This window comes from Sitophilus oryzae, unplaced genomic scaffold (assembly GCF_002938485.1).
Source record: "Sitophilus oryzae breed Bouriz unplaced genomic scaffold, Soryzae_2.0 scaffold_179_pilon_pilon, whole genome shotgun sequence".
Lineage (NCBI taxonomy): Eukaryota > Metazoa > Arthropoda > Insecta > Coleoptera > Curculionidae > Sitophilus > Sitophilus oryzae.
This window is the reverse complement of record NW_022146501.1, coordinates 2,193,099-2,211,459: the sequence shown is the minus strand read 5'-3', so window position 1 is coordinate 2,211,459 and position 18,361 is coordinate 2,193,099. Positions and strand designations below refer to the sequence as shown.

The 18,361-nt window shown below is 33.1% G+C and overlaps 1 protein-coding gene and 1 long non-coding RNA gene across 3 annotated transcripts in view; one reads left to right on the top strand and one right to left on the bottom strand.

The window, feature by feature from the left end:
- The window catches only part of LOC115882669 (autophagy-related protein 16-1), a 627,679-nt gene that overhangs the window by 36,476 nt on the left and 572,842 nt on the right, over positions 1-18,361 (bottom strand). The window lies entirely within an intron of this gene.
- Positions 16,228-18,361, top strand: part of LOC115882670 — a 158,420-nt gene continuing 156,286 nt past the window's right edge. The window contains exon 1 of the long non-coding RNA XR_004050228.1: positions 16,228-16,343. This is a non-coding gene — a long non-coding RNA (uncharacterized LOC115882670). The remainder of the gene's footprint in view (positions 16,344-18,361) is intronic.

Below are 18,361 nucleotides of genomic sequence, written 5' to 3'. Positions count from 1 at the left end.
TGAAAAACGCGTGCACATATGCACATATGCATACGTGGGTATACCGGGTGGTGCGATGCTGCATCGCCACCAGTAACACAAAGGTCCTTTTCTGTAAGATTCTAAAATGCCTCATTTCGATGCGGAATCAAAACTTTTAGAGGAAATGTTTCGAAACATTTTCTGCAGTTTGTGTCCAAGATGTTCCCGTTTTCAGCAGCCACTGTTTCTAAATGTGAAGAAACAAAATACCAAACTAAAATAGTCTATGACTGTGTGTGGATCTCAAAATGAAAACAACCATCAATAATGTCGACCTCCGCCATTATTCTTTTTGTCTTTAGATCTTTGTTTTTAGGCTTTCTCGCACAAAAAATGTCTTACAAAAGCAAATTCATCGTTTAATTTAATGATGCACTTTCGTATTTTTAATGTCTCTTCTATATATCATTATTTGTAGCTATAAAATATTTCTGTTTGAAATATAGACTTTTATTTTTATTTCTATGTCACGGTTTTGAAAATGAAAATATATAAATTAATGTAAGTAGAACGTGTTCTTATGAGTTTAAAAGCTCAACAGCCGATAAAAACATATATTTTTAGTTAAAAACGCTATCACTAGCCAACATGGCGGAATTTTAATTCATTGTTTTATAAAATTGACATGGAATATGACACAAATCTAGGCCTGTTCCAAACACCGGAACACCGTTTTAACACCGGTGTTGGGCTGACACCCGTGTCTAAATATAGGCTATCCGGTGTTCCGGTGTCGACACCGACACCGGTGTTCATCTACATCACCGGTGTTCATCTCGACATCGGTGTTGATCTGGACACCGGTATTCATCTCGATACCGGTTTTGAGATAAACACCGGTGTTGTAGGTGGAAAAAAAGAGAAAACACGTAGGCTCGTAACATTTTTCTTTGGTCTCCTGTTAGGTATGGGTAGTGGCTGTTATTACATTTATTCAAATCAAAAACAAATCATCTCTGTAATGCGTATAATAAATTATTATAAAATCGCATAAGAAAAATTTCTGCATTTTTAATTATAGTAGGCTACTATAAAAACTTGAATGCTTAAATGCAAAAACTGCAGAACAAAATCCAAACAATAAAGTAAGTTAAATTATGGAAACTTTTCAGGCACAAAACTGGTACGAAATCTGTAAATCGGAGCCACATCTGTTTCTTAAAAGTTTCGAAAAATTTGTGATATTAACATCTTTATTGCTTTAGGTTAGGTAGCGAAACCATATTTAGGTAAAATGTTTCGAAACAAAAAGCGATTTATGTTAGGAAACATATGTATCAAAAATGTGACGAAACTGTTTCGCAATGTTTCTCAGCAGAGAATTTGTTTCAATTTTGTGTCTAAAAATGCTACTTGGGAAGAACACACAGTGATTGGCCTCATCACTGAGTGCGCCGAGACGACAACCATTTGTGCCATAAACTTACGGTATGACTGATATCGGGAACTAACCTCTGTAAAACCGTCTCAGATACTGGCGTTTGTCAAAGCCCTGAGATTGTATGACGAGTTATAAATCAAAAAAGGACCATGTCCCGTCATAAATTACACCTGAATTATACTGCCACCTCCTTGGGACGGCTAGTGACTTAGTAAGGTACAATAATTAATTCAAAAAGAGTCCAATGGAATCAACAGAAATTTCAAAGATATCGGCTTAATAATGAATCCTTATTGTGCAAAAAACGAAAAATAGCTTCATCGACAAAGCATTTACAAACAAACAAAAGCACAAAAAATATACAATACAAATCATACAATTCAAAAACATTTAAGTCATTAAAATTACAAATAGAACATACGTGAACAATTGCAGAACACAAAAAAGGCGTATCAATAAAATTTTACAATAGGAAAATTGTAAATGGATATAATTTTAAGAGTTATAAAATATTAAATACTCGACCTTTGACCAGTGTGTGAGATGATCAAAATTTTAAAATTTAAAATTGTTCATGATTAAACATCAACAAAAAAGTCGTTTACCGCATATAGGGCTCCCTCCAGTAAGTATGATTTCAGAGCTTTGCAAAATGCGGGAAAGAATGAAAGCGACTTGGTATTCAAAGGTAGATGATTGTACATTTTTTTGGCATTGTACAGTATTGAGTCTTTAACTAGTTCTGAGTTCGGGGTTGGCAGATAAAGATCGTGCTCCGCATTCCTAAGCGGATAGTTGGGAGATAATAGCGGGAATAGCAGATAGTTCTTGCGGATTAAGCAAACGGATTCAAAAACGAATAAAGAAGGAAGAGTCAGGATTTTGAAATTTTTAAAGAAATTCTGGCAGTGAGTTCTACTGTTCAGTCCCAATAAATATCGAACTGCTCTCTTTTGAAGTTTGAAAATACGATCAAATTTTGTTGCGCAGCAAGTACCCCAGAATGGAAAGAGATAACGAAGATGTGACTCAAAAAGCGCATAATAGGCTATTCTAGAGGTTGATCAGTTCCTTAGAAACTGATTTTAGCGCAAAACAGGCAGCGTTTTTCTCTTAGTTTCGCATCTTAGTTTCTTTGATAGAGCTTCGATGTGAAAGTCCCATTTTAACGAGTTGTCTACAACAAGTCCTAGGAATTTCACAGAGTCCACAACTAAGACCACTATTGACTGGTGTTAGTTTTTTTTGAATCGCCCCAACATTTAATGGTGCGTAAGTCACTGAATTATATAGTGCCGTAACATGTGAAACTAGTATCGTCCGCAGAGAGGTAGATTTTATCGCTAATGTCTATATAGATTTGCAATGTCGTTGATAAACACCAGAAATAAAATAGGGCCAAGTACTGAATCCTAGGTACAATAGGTAAGGTACAATAATGCATAAAGAATCCAATGAAATCAACAGAAATTTCAAAGATATCGATAAACTTATTTAGAATAGTAACCAACATGATTGGGAAAACTCTAAACGAATATGGCACGTTAGGAAGAATAATAAGTAGCAGAGTTGCGATTTTCTGGCCACCCTGTATATACAAAAGTACGAACAACATAAATCGGCGTAAAATAAAGTGCCGCGAACCGCGGACCAGTTCTCCGATATGTTCTTTTCCCTTCCTCGTAGGATAAAACGGTGAGTTACTGTTCGTGGCTCGTTGTTAAGTAAGGCGCGAGAAGAATCCGCTCCTATGATGGCAGGCAGCATCGTCTTTTCGATCAAAATGTGTCGGATAGAGCAGGGAAAATATCTCGGTTTTAACGATGGCCGTAAAACACTTTTTCGACCATATGGCGGCAAAAATAGCCATAATTTGTGGTTTGGAGAAATGTCGGTGGTTTCGGGAGAAGGATTTGGTTTTTGATAGGAAAAAAGTAGTCACTTATGAAGTATAAGTAGTTCATATCAAATAAACTTTTAGTCACGTGATTAAGCTTGACCGGTACAGCGTTGCCCAATTTTACATATTTTGTTTTAATCAAAATATTATAATCCTGACCATCCATTTGACCATCAAAATCCTAAAAATTAAGAAGTTGTATAAAAATGTGCTACAATACGGATATAGTATAATCCTTTATCTTTAATTTCCTTCTTCATTGGTGTAAAAATACCTAGCCAATTTTACATGAAACGTTAAATGTTGAACCCTTAATTTGCTACTTTTTCGGACTAGTGAAATGGATTCTTAAGCTTCAAATGGTCCTTTATGAGGCAGTAGGAGACCAAAAGAGTTATTTGACTAAAGCATATGGCTATCTTTTAATAATTTCGCCAACTAGCGTCAGACTTGAAAGAGTTTTTTCTTCGGCTGATTAACATTGTAATAATAAGATTAGGTCTCGTCACGGGGGTGTCACTTGTATGGGAAAACAGGCAACAGTCAAATTTAAACATGCCAGGACCAACGACAAAGAAAGCAACATCTGCCAGGCATTGGCTTTCTTTGTCACTCACATTGCTTAAATCATGATACCGCGGCCATTTTGCCAACAAAGAAGCTGGCCGGCTCAGCCGGCTGTCCTGGCAAGTGATTTAAAACAATTTTGCTTTTTTACAATATTAAATTACCATTTGGATGTATTTAATGCGATCATTCAGTTAACTGGTAAGTCAGAAATTACACACAAATACTTTATTCGTAAATACAACTAAGATGTAAACGTATTTTTGTATTTTTAGATTTCAACTTTTGCAAAGACCCGCTGATAGAACTTGCCTGGCAGCGTACCTGTTTAACTAAACGTGTTATTTCCTGATAATAATATCAAAACACGTAAGTACCTCTATAATTTATGATGAAAAATGATTTTGATTATGTTTTATATTATTTAAATACTTTCTAACCTCAAATAATAGTAAGATCCTTGTTTATATCGCACAGCCCGTTGAAAACTGTATTGTCTTCAAAAAATGTTTACAAAACAAACAATTATTACAAAAACAATGTCCTTTTAATCTGATTTATACCTCAGAAGGATGCCAGTACAATTTTATTAAATCAACATTATATTTGGCCATTAATATGCAAACAGGAGCATATTGCTTTAACTTAAATTTTCTTTTACTTCTCCTGACAATGTTCTCTATATTATCTATTTTGAGTTAGTAAACTTTTGAACGGGATGTGCGATATATAAAATACATAATATATCCAAGGGTATGATCTGATAAAAGTATTTTTGATGCATTTTTGGTTGTTTATGCACGTTGGCTTGGTTTATGTTTTATTCAGCTTATATTTATTTGGTATAACAGTTTTTTTTGCCTTTGGAATGGCATGCATTGAGACTAGATAGTGTTTCATTAGATCATTAAAGGAATTTAAATTAGCATATATTTTTGTCATATTAGTGTGTTATCATGATACAGGTAGTTGTATCATAGTGCCTTATGCATGTTATTTACCTATTATATACTTATGTATTATCAGTAAATAGATGATAACATACTACTAAAATGTCTTTTTAATAGTATGTTTATTTTTACAATTCACTAGTTATTTGCAAAATGTATTTTGAACTAATGTAAGTCATTAATTGATCATCTTTCTTTTTCAGGTTCCGGGATATTCTTTTTCATTGTTAAAAAAATATATATATTTCAATATTATTGTAATATAAATCGCAGCTCTAAAAAATAAATGATATTGTTTACTAATGTGTAATTTATTTACTATGAATTTTCTCTGAAAATAATAAGTCTTTAATAATATCATTGATTTGCTGTGTAAAGTTAATAGACATATTTTTTAATACTTTAAATTATATTAAAGTAATAAAAAATATGTTTATTAACTTTAAACAGTAAGTCAGTGATACTTATAAAAATATTTTTTTTTTAAATTTCCCCTCTTTTAAGCCCCGCCCCTCCAATTCCCCTCAATTTAGCTAGTACTGCCAGGGGACACCAGGTGGCGTCTGTTTCCATTTTTTAACATGAAGTTAGCATTTCTTTAATGTACCTATTCTCTGGGTCTCGTTAAGTTAAAAGTATTGGTGTGAAATTTCGATATTATGCTCTAAGCAAACGAAAGCACTGTATTTAATTGGCCTGACCTGCAAATGTAGGATACGAACAGATTAAAAGCCCATTTTCACACCATTTACGGTTCGCATCAATGAGGGGTAAGAAGAGGAGAAGAAACGTCCTTGAAATGGTTCGCGGTCGCCGCACAGATGTCGCGTCGCGCGTGTTTTGCATTTTTATTTTCGATATAATGATAACTTGTTATGTTGCGGCGTTTAAGAGATTTAAAAGATGCATAAGACAGTATCATCTGTTGTGCGCTCGTTTGTGGCAATCTAGTTCGCGTCTGGCCGTTCTCGAATCCACAGATTTTATCAAGGTCCGCGTTGACTTGGCTTAAAATGGCAAGGAAAGTCGATATAAATATGATTTATTTTGATAAAGTTGATTTGTGAGGTTATTCACGGACGGGGAAATTAATAATTTAGTGCTGCATTGTTTTCAATTAACGGTACCGTAGTGTCCCAAATGCGAGCCTCATCATTGAGATCTCGGATTTATTTAGCGTATGGCTTTAATACACATAGAATTACACATTATTTTCATAGCTGTAAATATAAAATAAAAATAAATACAAAAATTGTAAAGGTCTACTTAATCATCATCATCATTTTCAGCTTATTCAACCATTTCCAATTATGGTGTAGCCTCCCTCACATCTTTAGATACTCTCTTTGTATAGTACAATTCTTTTAAAAGTTCCTCATTATGGCCGACCTAGTTAGGAAAATTGGTAATTTTTTTTTAATGAAAAATAAGTTGGCTTAGCGAATTCAGAAATTGATTTAGTCTTTGGTTAACAATAACACTTTTCAGGATTGTCGTTAGAGTTAAGTTGACGTTAAAGTTAGGTTATTAGGTGGTTGTCAAAAATAAAACATAGATTATTGAAATTATTTAATAAGAATAAAGGTATTTTACAGCAGATTCGAAGAGATTTTACTTAAAGGTATTTTATAAACTTTCTCAGTGAGAATATTAACTCCCCTGTTTCTTATATTTCAGTTAAAGGGACGTAAGAACTATAGGAAGTGAATATTTGTTTTCATGTTTTGACGATATCTGAGAGTTCCTAGAATTATCAAGATTATTGAATAATTATAGTTGTTTAATAAGTGAAATTAATAGAAGACTTGAAAATAGGATGATGCGTTTCATGTTATAGTTTATAGATCACCTCACTTCTCTAAATTTGTTTTTATTTCAGTACAGTTAATCACAAATTGAATTGATGTGTGCAAAAACAGTTATATATTTTCAAACATCTTATTTAAATAGTTCTTTTATATACTGTTAAACTGTACCAACTACAAAGTCTTTAGCAAAAAGTTATAAGGTAATAAATTTTGTAGATATAATTTATGAAAATTTATATATCAAGATTAGAACACAATCCTCTGAGGGAAAAAGAAATACTCAAAAACTCATTAAATATACTTTATTAAAAATAACAACATACAAAAACATCCATGCAAACTGTAATAATCAGAACATTATCCACATTATAGCTTTATTAAATTTGTGTTCACACTCCTGTCAGGAAAGCCAAAAATATTTGTTTAAATATTAACTTATTTTAAATTGCCAGAAACACATCAGAATATGTCACAACCACAACTATAGGTTTGGAATCAGTACTAAATTTTATACCTAGTAAGTAATGTGTCAACTAACAAGTATAGGATAAAAAAAGAATTATTAATATAGGGTATACTATATAATGTCCTTCTGCTTATTTGTGAAATTATTTTCCTTTCATATGTGAGGAATACCAGTAAAATATATTTTTGGTTTGGTTTGGTGTTTGATATTCTAACTACATCTATTACAAACCTTAAGTGCTTTTAGTGAGTAACTGTATTTTTTATTATTCTTTGTGTATCCTGTAAAGTAAAAAAATATATATTTCAAGAAATATATAAAAACAATGCAATAGGTATCAAACAGATTCATAAAAACTACTTACAATTATTACATACATATTATATATTTCAAGTGTTATTTGATCTTTGGTCCCATTACCAACATTACCTTATTTAAGTCTTCTCTACTAAACCAATTTTTAAACCTGTTTTAAACCTTCTTTATATTTTAAAAATAATTTACAACAATCTGTAATGCCCGCGCTGTTTCCTGAAATATAAGTTTTAATATATTTATTATCATATACATATTACAAACCTGAAAATTACTGATACGAGCAAACTTCTCAAAATAATTAGAGACCTTTTTACAAACATCTGGAATAATTTATTTTCACGAATTTGTGGACGAGTCAATGTTTTCTAATACGTTTTTAAGCGTTTTACACATTTTGAATATCTTCCAGCCAATTCCTCAGTTCTTGATCGGTGAAAAGATTATTTATAACTATATAATTAGTACTTCAGGCTGCACGTTAAATAAAATAACAAAATCAAGTAGAACTTGTGAATAAAATCTCAAAAAATAATGAAAATATTTAGAAAAACGAACCGTAAACGTCAATGTCAGCCAAGTGTCAGAGTTCAATTGGATTTACCACAGATTATCAATTTGAACGATTTGAACTACAGCCGATTCTAGTCTAGAGATTTTCGTTTTTTAAGGCTCCCATACTGAAGTCCGCCATATTGGGAAGTTTTAAATGAATACAAGTATAGTTGGGCCCATTGTTGTCTATTGTTGGCTATGCGGGCCCAAGTTATCCCTGCTCATTTATATATATATATATATATATATATATATATATATATATATATATATATATATATATATATATATATATATATATATATATATATATATATATATATATATATATATATATATATATCCTCTCCAGGTATCCTGCTCATTTGAGGGATTTGACTCTATGGATGACATCTACTACCTGGGTCTTTTGTCGTATCCATTCTATTCTTTTACGGTCTCTCTTGGTTATTCCCAGCATATTTCGTTCCATTGAGCGTTATGCCTATAAAACTAGTAATGATATTAAAATAAATAAATCTTTTAAATAATTTCCAGTTATGTACTTAACTCGGCTGTATAATGTTACAAGCTCTTGTACCTGATTTTTCTTGTCGTGTGCTGGTATAAAATTACGAATTGCAGTTTTCGATAACAAAACTGAAGGGAACAACCACGGGAAATTATTTTCTAATTAAAACCTTCAATTCCGAATGTCCAGTGCCAGTATCAAATGTCAATAAACATCCCGTCGGCCAGTAAATCGAGGAGAAACTGATGGTTCCGGCAACGCTTGTGGCATTTTAATTTACAAAAGAAGATATTTATTAGAAGATAAATTGAATTTTATGGCTTAGGATCACTCCAGAATTACAGTATATTGACAAATAATGCGACATATATGAATTTGTGACAAATTTTTATTTATTTTTATCTTTGTTTTTTACTTAAGCTTCATTAGGAACCTCAAAATTGGAACAAATTAGTGGTTTTGATTATACTTTATCCTTTAAGAGTATACGATAATTCACAATGTCGAAAAAAATACAATTAAAATTAATACAATTTTTAAGCTTAAAATAGCAGAACACAATTTATTTAAACCAAAAACCGTAATACAAAACTAAGGTGTCAAAACGAATGACAATGTCAGGAGATAAGTAAATAAATGTGGCAACCTGACATTTTTTACAGCAGAGCTACCACCTGAATCCCCAGCGGGAAATTTAAATTCCAGTTAGTCATCCCGGCGCCGAATATGTCCCTGGTTGGTAACAATGAAGTTAAAAATCGCACCCTCGATTACATAACTAAAAGCCTTGTTTATATATTCTTAAAGTTGGTCAACCTCTCGACAAAAAGTGCTGCCTCTGGTGAACAAATCGTAAAGCTTTAAAGGAATGAAGCATGTGATTAGGGACGGAGTCAAAAATATCGATTATTTGCGGTATTTTCCTCAGAGTAATGTAATAATATAGCTCGGATTTTTGCGAACTATAATAGGGCTCAGCTGATTAAGAAATTTAAACAAAACTATTATTTCATTGTTGATTTTCGATTATTTTTGCTGTTATTTTAAGAATTCTAAACCGTATTTAACAAAGAAATAACAATTTTCAATATGTTGGTACATTAATGCTAATTACTGGTAATTAATATTTGAAAAAAATTACATACACTTACTTTATTTCGATTTGACCCAGGGCTATAAAATTTTATTTCATTCTTCGATCATTTTATTCTAAATTGAGGTTTTACAAATTTAAGATAATTTTTTTTGAAAACAAAACGTTTATACATTCTTAATTAATTTTTTTCTTAATTAAAAATAAAACTTGGCACTTGTTTCAATAATATTATTTGACATTTAAATAAATATTATGTACACTGATAAAAATTAGGGTAAATTTACATTATTTTTTCACAGACAATTTAAGATTGGCTAAATTTTATCAATAATACTCCATTTCAAAAGTTATTTTCCAAAATAATTAATATTTTTTAATAATTGATTGCAATTAATATTATTTGACTAGTTTAATTTGATTAATTAATAAGACTAGATTAATTTCATTTAAAATAAATTTGATCAGATTTTTTTCGTATATTCAACTACCAGAAAAGTAGAAGGAAGATTATAATGTATCTATCACAATATTTAAAAGAACTACTACAATAATTATTAGAAGAAAAACAAAAAGGAAAAAATACCCAAATACCTTCACCTTCTACTCAACTACAAAATAAATATAATCTCTTACAAGAACACTACACAAACTACTTCTTGTATTCTACACTAAACAAATTATCAAACTTATTAATTAATCAAACATAAAGAAAAATTAACCCAATTACCCCTACTTAACTTCAAAATAAAATATAAAAACACTACTAAATTTCTTCTGGTAGTCTACACTAAACATTATAATCAAACATAATAAATTAATCTAATTTTACATTACAACTACAAAGAAACAAGAAAATATTTTAAAACTACAAGAAATAAAACTTCAATACGTGCGACCAGTATAATAGATCAAGCGGACAAAGAATATAAAATACTTTAAAATGTGCATTCAGAAAGAAAAAATATCTCGAAAATTATCTAAACAAAATTTTTTTTCTTATCAGTGAAAACATCGACCTCGTCGGCCTTGCGGAATTTGGCGGGTATTTACAATGGTCGAATTGTATAATTACCAGCTTTTATAGCATATCTAATAGACAAAAAGTATCTGGTCGATTAGTAACCAATTGGCACAGTCCGAAAATTATCGATTTTTATTTTCTCTGTTTTTATTGGCCGCTTCAAAATTCAGAGTAACAAAAAATATTTTTCTCTAGTAAAAGATTGTGAAATACGCCCCGCCATCTGGTGCTTTACATCCATAAACGTCTTAGGTTGAGCTACTTTAAAAATTCATATACAAGGCTAAAAGATTAACCTGGTGTCGCGCGCTTATCTATAATAAAAATATATAAAATCCTTAAATGACTGACTCACTGCTTAATCACGATCCTGCTCAAACCACTCAACGTAAGAAGCTCAATTTTGGCATACAGGTTGATTCTGGGGTGTAGAGGTTCGATAAGAAGGGATTTTTCGAAATTCCAGTTCCAAGGGGGTGAAACCACCCCTCAAATATTAGAATACTTTTTATTTAAAAACCGGTGAGTTTTTCGGAAAAACTCTTAAATACGTATATTTTATTTTGTGGTTTTACATATTTTAAGATTTTTTAAGAAAATATACAGGGTGTCTCATGAAATATGACCATTGAGTAATCACGATTCTGCTTAAACTGCTTGACGTTTAAAGCTGATTTTTGGCAAACGGATTGACTGTGGATGGAAAAAATGGTTAGTCTTTCGGGAAAACGCTTGGACACGCATAATTTATTTTTTTTTACATATTTTGAATTTTTTAAAAAAATCATACAGGGTGTTCCAAAAAGTTGGGTAATTGATTAACCACGATTCTGCTTAAATTGCCAAAATATAATAATATCGCCATAGTGTTTCTTTTCTCATGCTGACATAAATGTGAGAAAATTTTATCCAGTTTGTATGTTAATAGAAATTCTTGCTTTGCTTTATCATCACCATTACAAATGATTAATTCGACGCGAACGAAGTCGCGGGTAGACGCTAGTAAATAATATGAATTCAGGAAAACAAGCATTATTTTAATTCAAATCTGTCTATGAACGAGTAAGCGAAAAAAAGCAACAAACTACAGGGCGATACGCAACGCCTGGTCCCAACCTGGTACTCTTTTCGAAATGTCTGTTTTTAGCAAGCGTCTTTCTGTGTGCGTTTGTTTCTAAGGTCGTCATTAGACCGTCCCCCATTGCCTAACGTACAGCAGCCGTTCGACAATTAACATAACAGACGAAGAATCGGGCAGTAGTTTTCTTAATTGCACCACTGTGGTAACAGCGAATATGTACTATGGCTTAATTCCAGTGGGGGGATTGGTCAAGCTTGACACGGTGGCAAAAACAGTCTTTTGAAAAAAATTCCGATATACATTTCTGGTTAATTTGTCAAAAATTCAGTAAATTTAATTGCTCTAAATCTGATTTGGTTTAAATTCACCCATGAGAAGGGGTGAAATCTATACTAATATATAAAATCCTTAAGTGACTCACTAATTAATCACGATCCTGCTCAAACCACTCAACGTAAGAAGCTCAATTTGGGCATACAGGTTAATTGTAGAGGTTCGATAAGAAGGGATTTTTCCAAATTCCAGTTCCAAGGGGGTGAAACCACCCCTCTAATATTACAATATTTTTTATTTAAAAAACGGCCAAGTTTCCGAAAGAAAAACACTTAAACACGTATATTTTATTTTGTTTTCGTCATACTATATTGTTATATTATTATAACATAAGCAAAATCAGAATGGAAAAGATGCATATAACGTCCGCCGGACGTTATCATAACGGCCGGCGGTCGTTAAGTTTCTAAGGTAATCGTAACGTCTGTCACCTGCAACAATGACTATTTATTGTCAGTTGGACTTTTCAAAAATTGGGAAAATAGACCATAGCGAGATGTCGCGAGAAATTCCGTTGGAAATACAGGAGGAAGCGGCTGCGGCTACTCAAAATTTACTTCCGACTATAACCAGAGAGAGATATCAGCAGGAATATGACAATTTTTTGAAGTGGCGGCAGGATAGAAGTATAAACAGCGTAAATGAAGCGGTATTGCTGGCTTATGCTAAAAAGAATGTCTGAAATGTATTCTCCTACATCACTGTGGACAAAGATATCCATGCTGAAGCTTGCGTTGAGAGTATATGAAAACATCGACATATCAAGGTAAAAAGCCATTATATTCTTCGATATTTAATCATACTCATCTAAATTATATTTGTTCATAGATTTGGTAAACTGTTCATGTTTCTGAGGCGCAAAAACGAAGGTTATTCACCAAAAAAGCCAAAGTTCTGTCGGAGAATGACATAAATAATTTTCTACTGGATGCCGATGATTACACCTGGTTACTCAGAAAAAATTGTATTGGTGCTTGGTATTCTTGGAGCTTGTAGGCGCAGCGAGCTTTGGTCACTCACAGTTGATGATTTCGAAGATTCGGAGAAAAATATTCTTGTCTCATTAAGAAATACTAAAAATAAGAAAGATAGGAAATTTCTTATTCCAAAACGGGCCTTCCGTTTGATGCCTATGGTTTATACAAAAAATACATCAACCTGCGTCCTCGTAACTTTGACAATCCAAAATTTTTCATTGGTTACAAGAAAGGCAAGTGTGTTAAGCAAATCGTCGGTATACATACCATCGGGAGCGTACCGCAGAAAATTGCAAAATTTTTGAACTTGGAGAATCCAGAACGTTATACAGGGCATTCATTTCGTAGATCATCAGCAACCATGCTCGCCGAAAATGGTGGTGATTTACTATCGCTAAAGGAGCTAGGAGGATGGGAGTCTTCAACAGTGGCAGAAACTTACATAGAAAAATCAGTTTCCAAAAGAATGAAAATAACAAATCAACTTTTTCATGATAGCTCCAAAATAATGTGTCTTTAGTGGATACAAATATTTGCCATTCTTCAGTAGCATCATCTTCTTCTATAAAATCTGTAAATCCCTGGGAAGGATTACAGATTTCTAAGAACAACAAGTGCACTTTTAATTTCCATGTTCATTATCATGAAAAATGAATTTTAGTATAAGACATTATGTATTTTTTATCCTTACTTGTGTTATTGTTCAATAAAATTTGTTATTAAATAGTAGTGTTTATTGCTCTAAAAAATCTGCAGTATGACGAAAAATCTAGAACGCAACACGGCCGATAACAAATAACGGCCGTGGCTGCTTATGATCCTCGGCTATCGCCTCGGATCACAAACTTCAGCCCGGCCGTTATTTGTTGTTTATCGGCCTTATTACGTTAATAACTATTTCGTCATACTATATTGTTATATTATTATAACATAAGCAAAATCAGAATGGAAAAGATGCATATAACGTCCGCCGGACGTTATCATAACGGCCGGCGGCCGTTAAGTTTCTAAGGTAATCGTAACGTCTGTCACCTGCAACAATGACTATTTATTGTCAGTTGGACTTTTCAAAAATTGGGAAAATAGACCATAGCGAGATGTCGCGAGAAATTCCGTTGGAAATACAGGAGGAAGCGGCTGCGGCTACTCAAAATTTACTTCCGACTATAACCAGAGAGAGATATCAGCAGGAATATGACAATTTTTTTGAAGTGGCGGCAGGATAGAAGTATAAACAGCGTAAATGAAGCGGTATTGCTGGCTTATGCTAAAAGAATGTCTGAAATGTATTCTCCTACATCACTGTGGACAAAGATATCCATGCTGAAGCTTGCGTTGAGAGTATATGAAAACATCGACATATCAAGGTAAAAAGCCATTATATTCTTCGATATTTAATCATACTCATCTAAATTATATTTGTTCATAGATTTGGTAAACTGTTCATGTTTCTGAGGCGCAAAACGAAGGTTATTCACCAAAAAAAAGCCAAAGTTCTGTCGGAGAATGACATAAATAATTTTCTACTGGATGCCGATGATTACACCTGGTTACTCGAAAAAAATTGTATTGGTGCTTGGTATTCTTGGAGCTTGTAGGCGCAGCGAGCTTTGGTCACTCACAGTTGATGATTTCGAAGATTCGGAGAAAAATATTCTTGTCTCATTAAGAAATACTAAAAATAAAGAAAGATAGGAAATTTCTTATTCCAAAAACGGGCCTTCCGTTTGATGCCTTTGGTTTATACAAAAAATACATCAACCTGCGTCCTCGTAACTTTGACAATCCAAAATTTTTCATTGGTTACAAGAAAGGCAAGTGTGTTAAGCAAATCGTCGGTATACATACCATCGGGAGCGTACCGCAGAAAATTGCAAAATTTTTGAACTTGGAGAATCCAGAACGTTATACAGGGCATTCATTTCGTAGATCATCAGCAACCATGCTCGCCGAAAATGGTGATGATTTACTATCGCTAAAGGAGCTAGGAGGATGGGAGTCTTCAACAGTGGCAGAAACTTTACATAGAAAAATCAGTTTCCAAAAGAATGAAAATAACAAATCAACTTTTTCATGATAGCTCCAAAAATAATGTGTCTTTAGTGGATACAAATATTTGCCATTCTTCAGTAGCATCATCTTCTTCTATAAAATCTGTAAATCCCTGGGAAGGATTACAGATTTCTAAGAACAACAAGTGCACTTTTTAATTTCCATGTTCATTATCATGAAAAATGAATTTTAGTATAAGACATTATGTATTTTTATCCTTACTTGTGTTATTGTTCAATAAAATTTGTTATTAAATAGTAGTGTTTATTGCTCTAAAAAATCTGCAGTATGACGAAAAATCTAGAACGCAACACGGCCGATAACAAATAACGGCCTTGGCTGCTTATGATCCTCGGCTATCGCCTCGGATCACAAACTTCAGCCCGGCCGTTATTTGTTGTTTATCGGCCTTATTACGTTAATAACTATTTTTACATATTCTAAGAATTTTTAAAAATGTATACAAATACATAATACAAGGGTGTTTCAAAAAATCTGGTCATTGATTGTCCTGCTTAAAGCGCTTGAAGTAAAAAGCTGATTTTTGGAAAACGGATTGACTTTAGGGTGTAGAGGTTCGATAAGAAGGGATTTTTTGAAACTCGAATTCTAAGGGGGTGAAACACCCCTCAAATTTTAGAATATTTTTTATTTAAAAACCAGTGAGTTTTTCGGAAAAAAAATTTAAACACGTATATTTTATTTTGTTGTTTTACATATTTTAAGATTTTTTAAAAATTTATACACGGTCTTTCATAATATATGACCATTGAGTAATCACGATTCTGCTTAAACTGCTTGACGTTTAAAGCTGATTTTTGGCAAACGGATTGACTGTGGGGTGTAGAGGTTCGATAAGGAGGGGTTTCTCGAATCTCAAATTCCAAGAGGGTGAAAACGCTTCTCAAATATTACAATATTTGTTATTTAAAAAACGGTTAGTTTTTCGGGAGGCGCTTGGACACGCATAATTTATTTTGTTTTTTACATATTTTGAAATTTAAAAAAAAATCATACAGGGTGTTCCAAAAAGTTGGGTAATATTACAAATGATTAATTCGACGCGAACGAAGTCGCGGGTACACAAATCACAATTAACAGAGATAGAGCGGGTGAGAAAATTCAGTGATCTTCGAGGCGGAATATCTCGAAAACTACTAATTCTACGTAAGAAATGATAAGGACCATTTTTGTAGGTTGCAGACCCTCAGAAACCCAGAAAACTGATTTTTGGACCATTTGAGGCCATTTTTTCTGCTAAATCTGACCGAGCACGGTGTTACAATTTTTCGCCGTAAACCTACCCAAGGTAAGTACTAAGTAAGTAGTAATCTACCCCAAAAGGTAGACAATCCGCCTGAAAAGTCCCGTTCGACGATCTAGAACCGTGGTTTCAATCTTAAAATATTAGAAAAAATATCGATATTTTTTGTCCATCCCTAGTAAATTTTTCGCCTCTCCGGCTGCGAAAACAAATTAAAACGTCGATTAATATGCGCGACGCGAGAGACCGCGTTTTCCGTTTTATTTTCTTCGATATTTTTCGGAAAAATCCGGCGGCCAAGAGAGAGAAACCTATATAGCGCCGTGGTACCGGTACGATCCTCCGCGCCGCCAGCCTCATTACCATATTTATTAATTTATTTAACGATACAAGCGGACCTACACGCCATCAGGAATTTCATCTAGTTCGATGCGAAATTACTAAAAGAATTTTTCGATTTTTTTTAGTTTAATTCGTTCTCGTTTCTAGATGTTTTCTTCTTTTTGTTTATATCATCGACATCGTCATCATTTGCAGCTTTATTCGACCCTTAATTACGATGAGACCTCCCTGGTATGTTTGATTTTTACGTAATCTTTCATTTTTACATTCATACGAATGTAGTCCAAAAAAATACACCTTTAATACGAAGATTTGGTAAAAACTTCAATTTTTGATATTTTTTTTATAGCGAAAAAGAAAACCCATACCTAATCGTGATTCTGGAGTCGAAAAATACGACCACTAAACATATTTGCACTTATTTAAGACTCACCCTAAACGCTTCATATGAGCGGATAAAACGCATATAAGTGTATGATTTTGGATAAAAAAAATTGCCGCCGGGAGGCACGTATAGCCGCCCATACTAAAATATGTTAATAAAAAGTTGGTAGGCAGTTCCTTTAGTTTCAAAGTAAAGGAATTTTCCAATTTTTTTTATCTCAAAAACTGCGACTTTGACTGATTTTGATGTTATGACAAATTTTGTTGCAAATATTATTCCTAATCTTAAATTGAAAACCGCGTTTCGCTAGCTACTGTAATTTTGGAGTTACGATTTTTTAAAATTTTTAACCCCCTCCCATACCCCCTTACCAACCCCCCCACCCCCACCAAAATCTAATGGCCAGATTATCGGGTGCCACAGTATTTTTGTGCCAAATTTGGTTAAAATCGGTTTAGCGGTTTTTGAGTTATCGTGTTACAGACGGACAGACGGACAGACGGTATAAAACATATTAAGCCGGGTCCACATATGTAGCATCTTCGTGTATCATATCTCCGTCGCGTTGCACCAACATGTTTCATGATCGCTAGTTTGGACGCCGAATTAACGCGATCATATGGTACACCTTAGTGATACCGTATCTGATACATGCCAATCCGAATTTTGGCGCGTATCTTAACACTGCGTATCGGATACACGTATCACGATCTGTCATTTGGACGTGTTTTGATATAGTATAACGATACAATTGACTTGATACGCCGTGACCCGTCTTGAGGCGGTTTTTCTCCGATCATCAAAGGGGCATTGAGGGTTCGCTGAGAAGAATTGATGAACATGATACGACGATACAAGGTGATTTGTTGTACCGTCCATATCAATGATACGCACGCTTGTACGCTGGTACGTATGAATTTTATAAGTATGGACGCTTACTTTGGCACGATATGCATATTCAGTCGACACAGCCCAAATAAACGTCCATACTTACGATACAAGCTCTTGATACGTGATACATGATCCTGATACAATAGAGTGCTACATATGTGGACCCGGCTTTATAGCTTATATCGCTGAAATACTTAAAAAAAGTAGCGTTTTTTATGAAATCATGGCCAACTATGGTTTCCATTTAAAAAAGCATATATGTTTGTGTCATATATGTCAAAAATAACAAGCTTTAGAAAAAATCGGAGAACGCAAACTCATTAGGGATGTGATTATCTACAACTTTTATCTGAAAACTTTTCGTCTAAAATAGATTATAATAGAATTAGGGAATTCCATTATATATTTTTAAAATAGTTAAAATTTGTTTTTTTTTAAATATCTA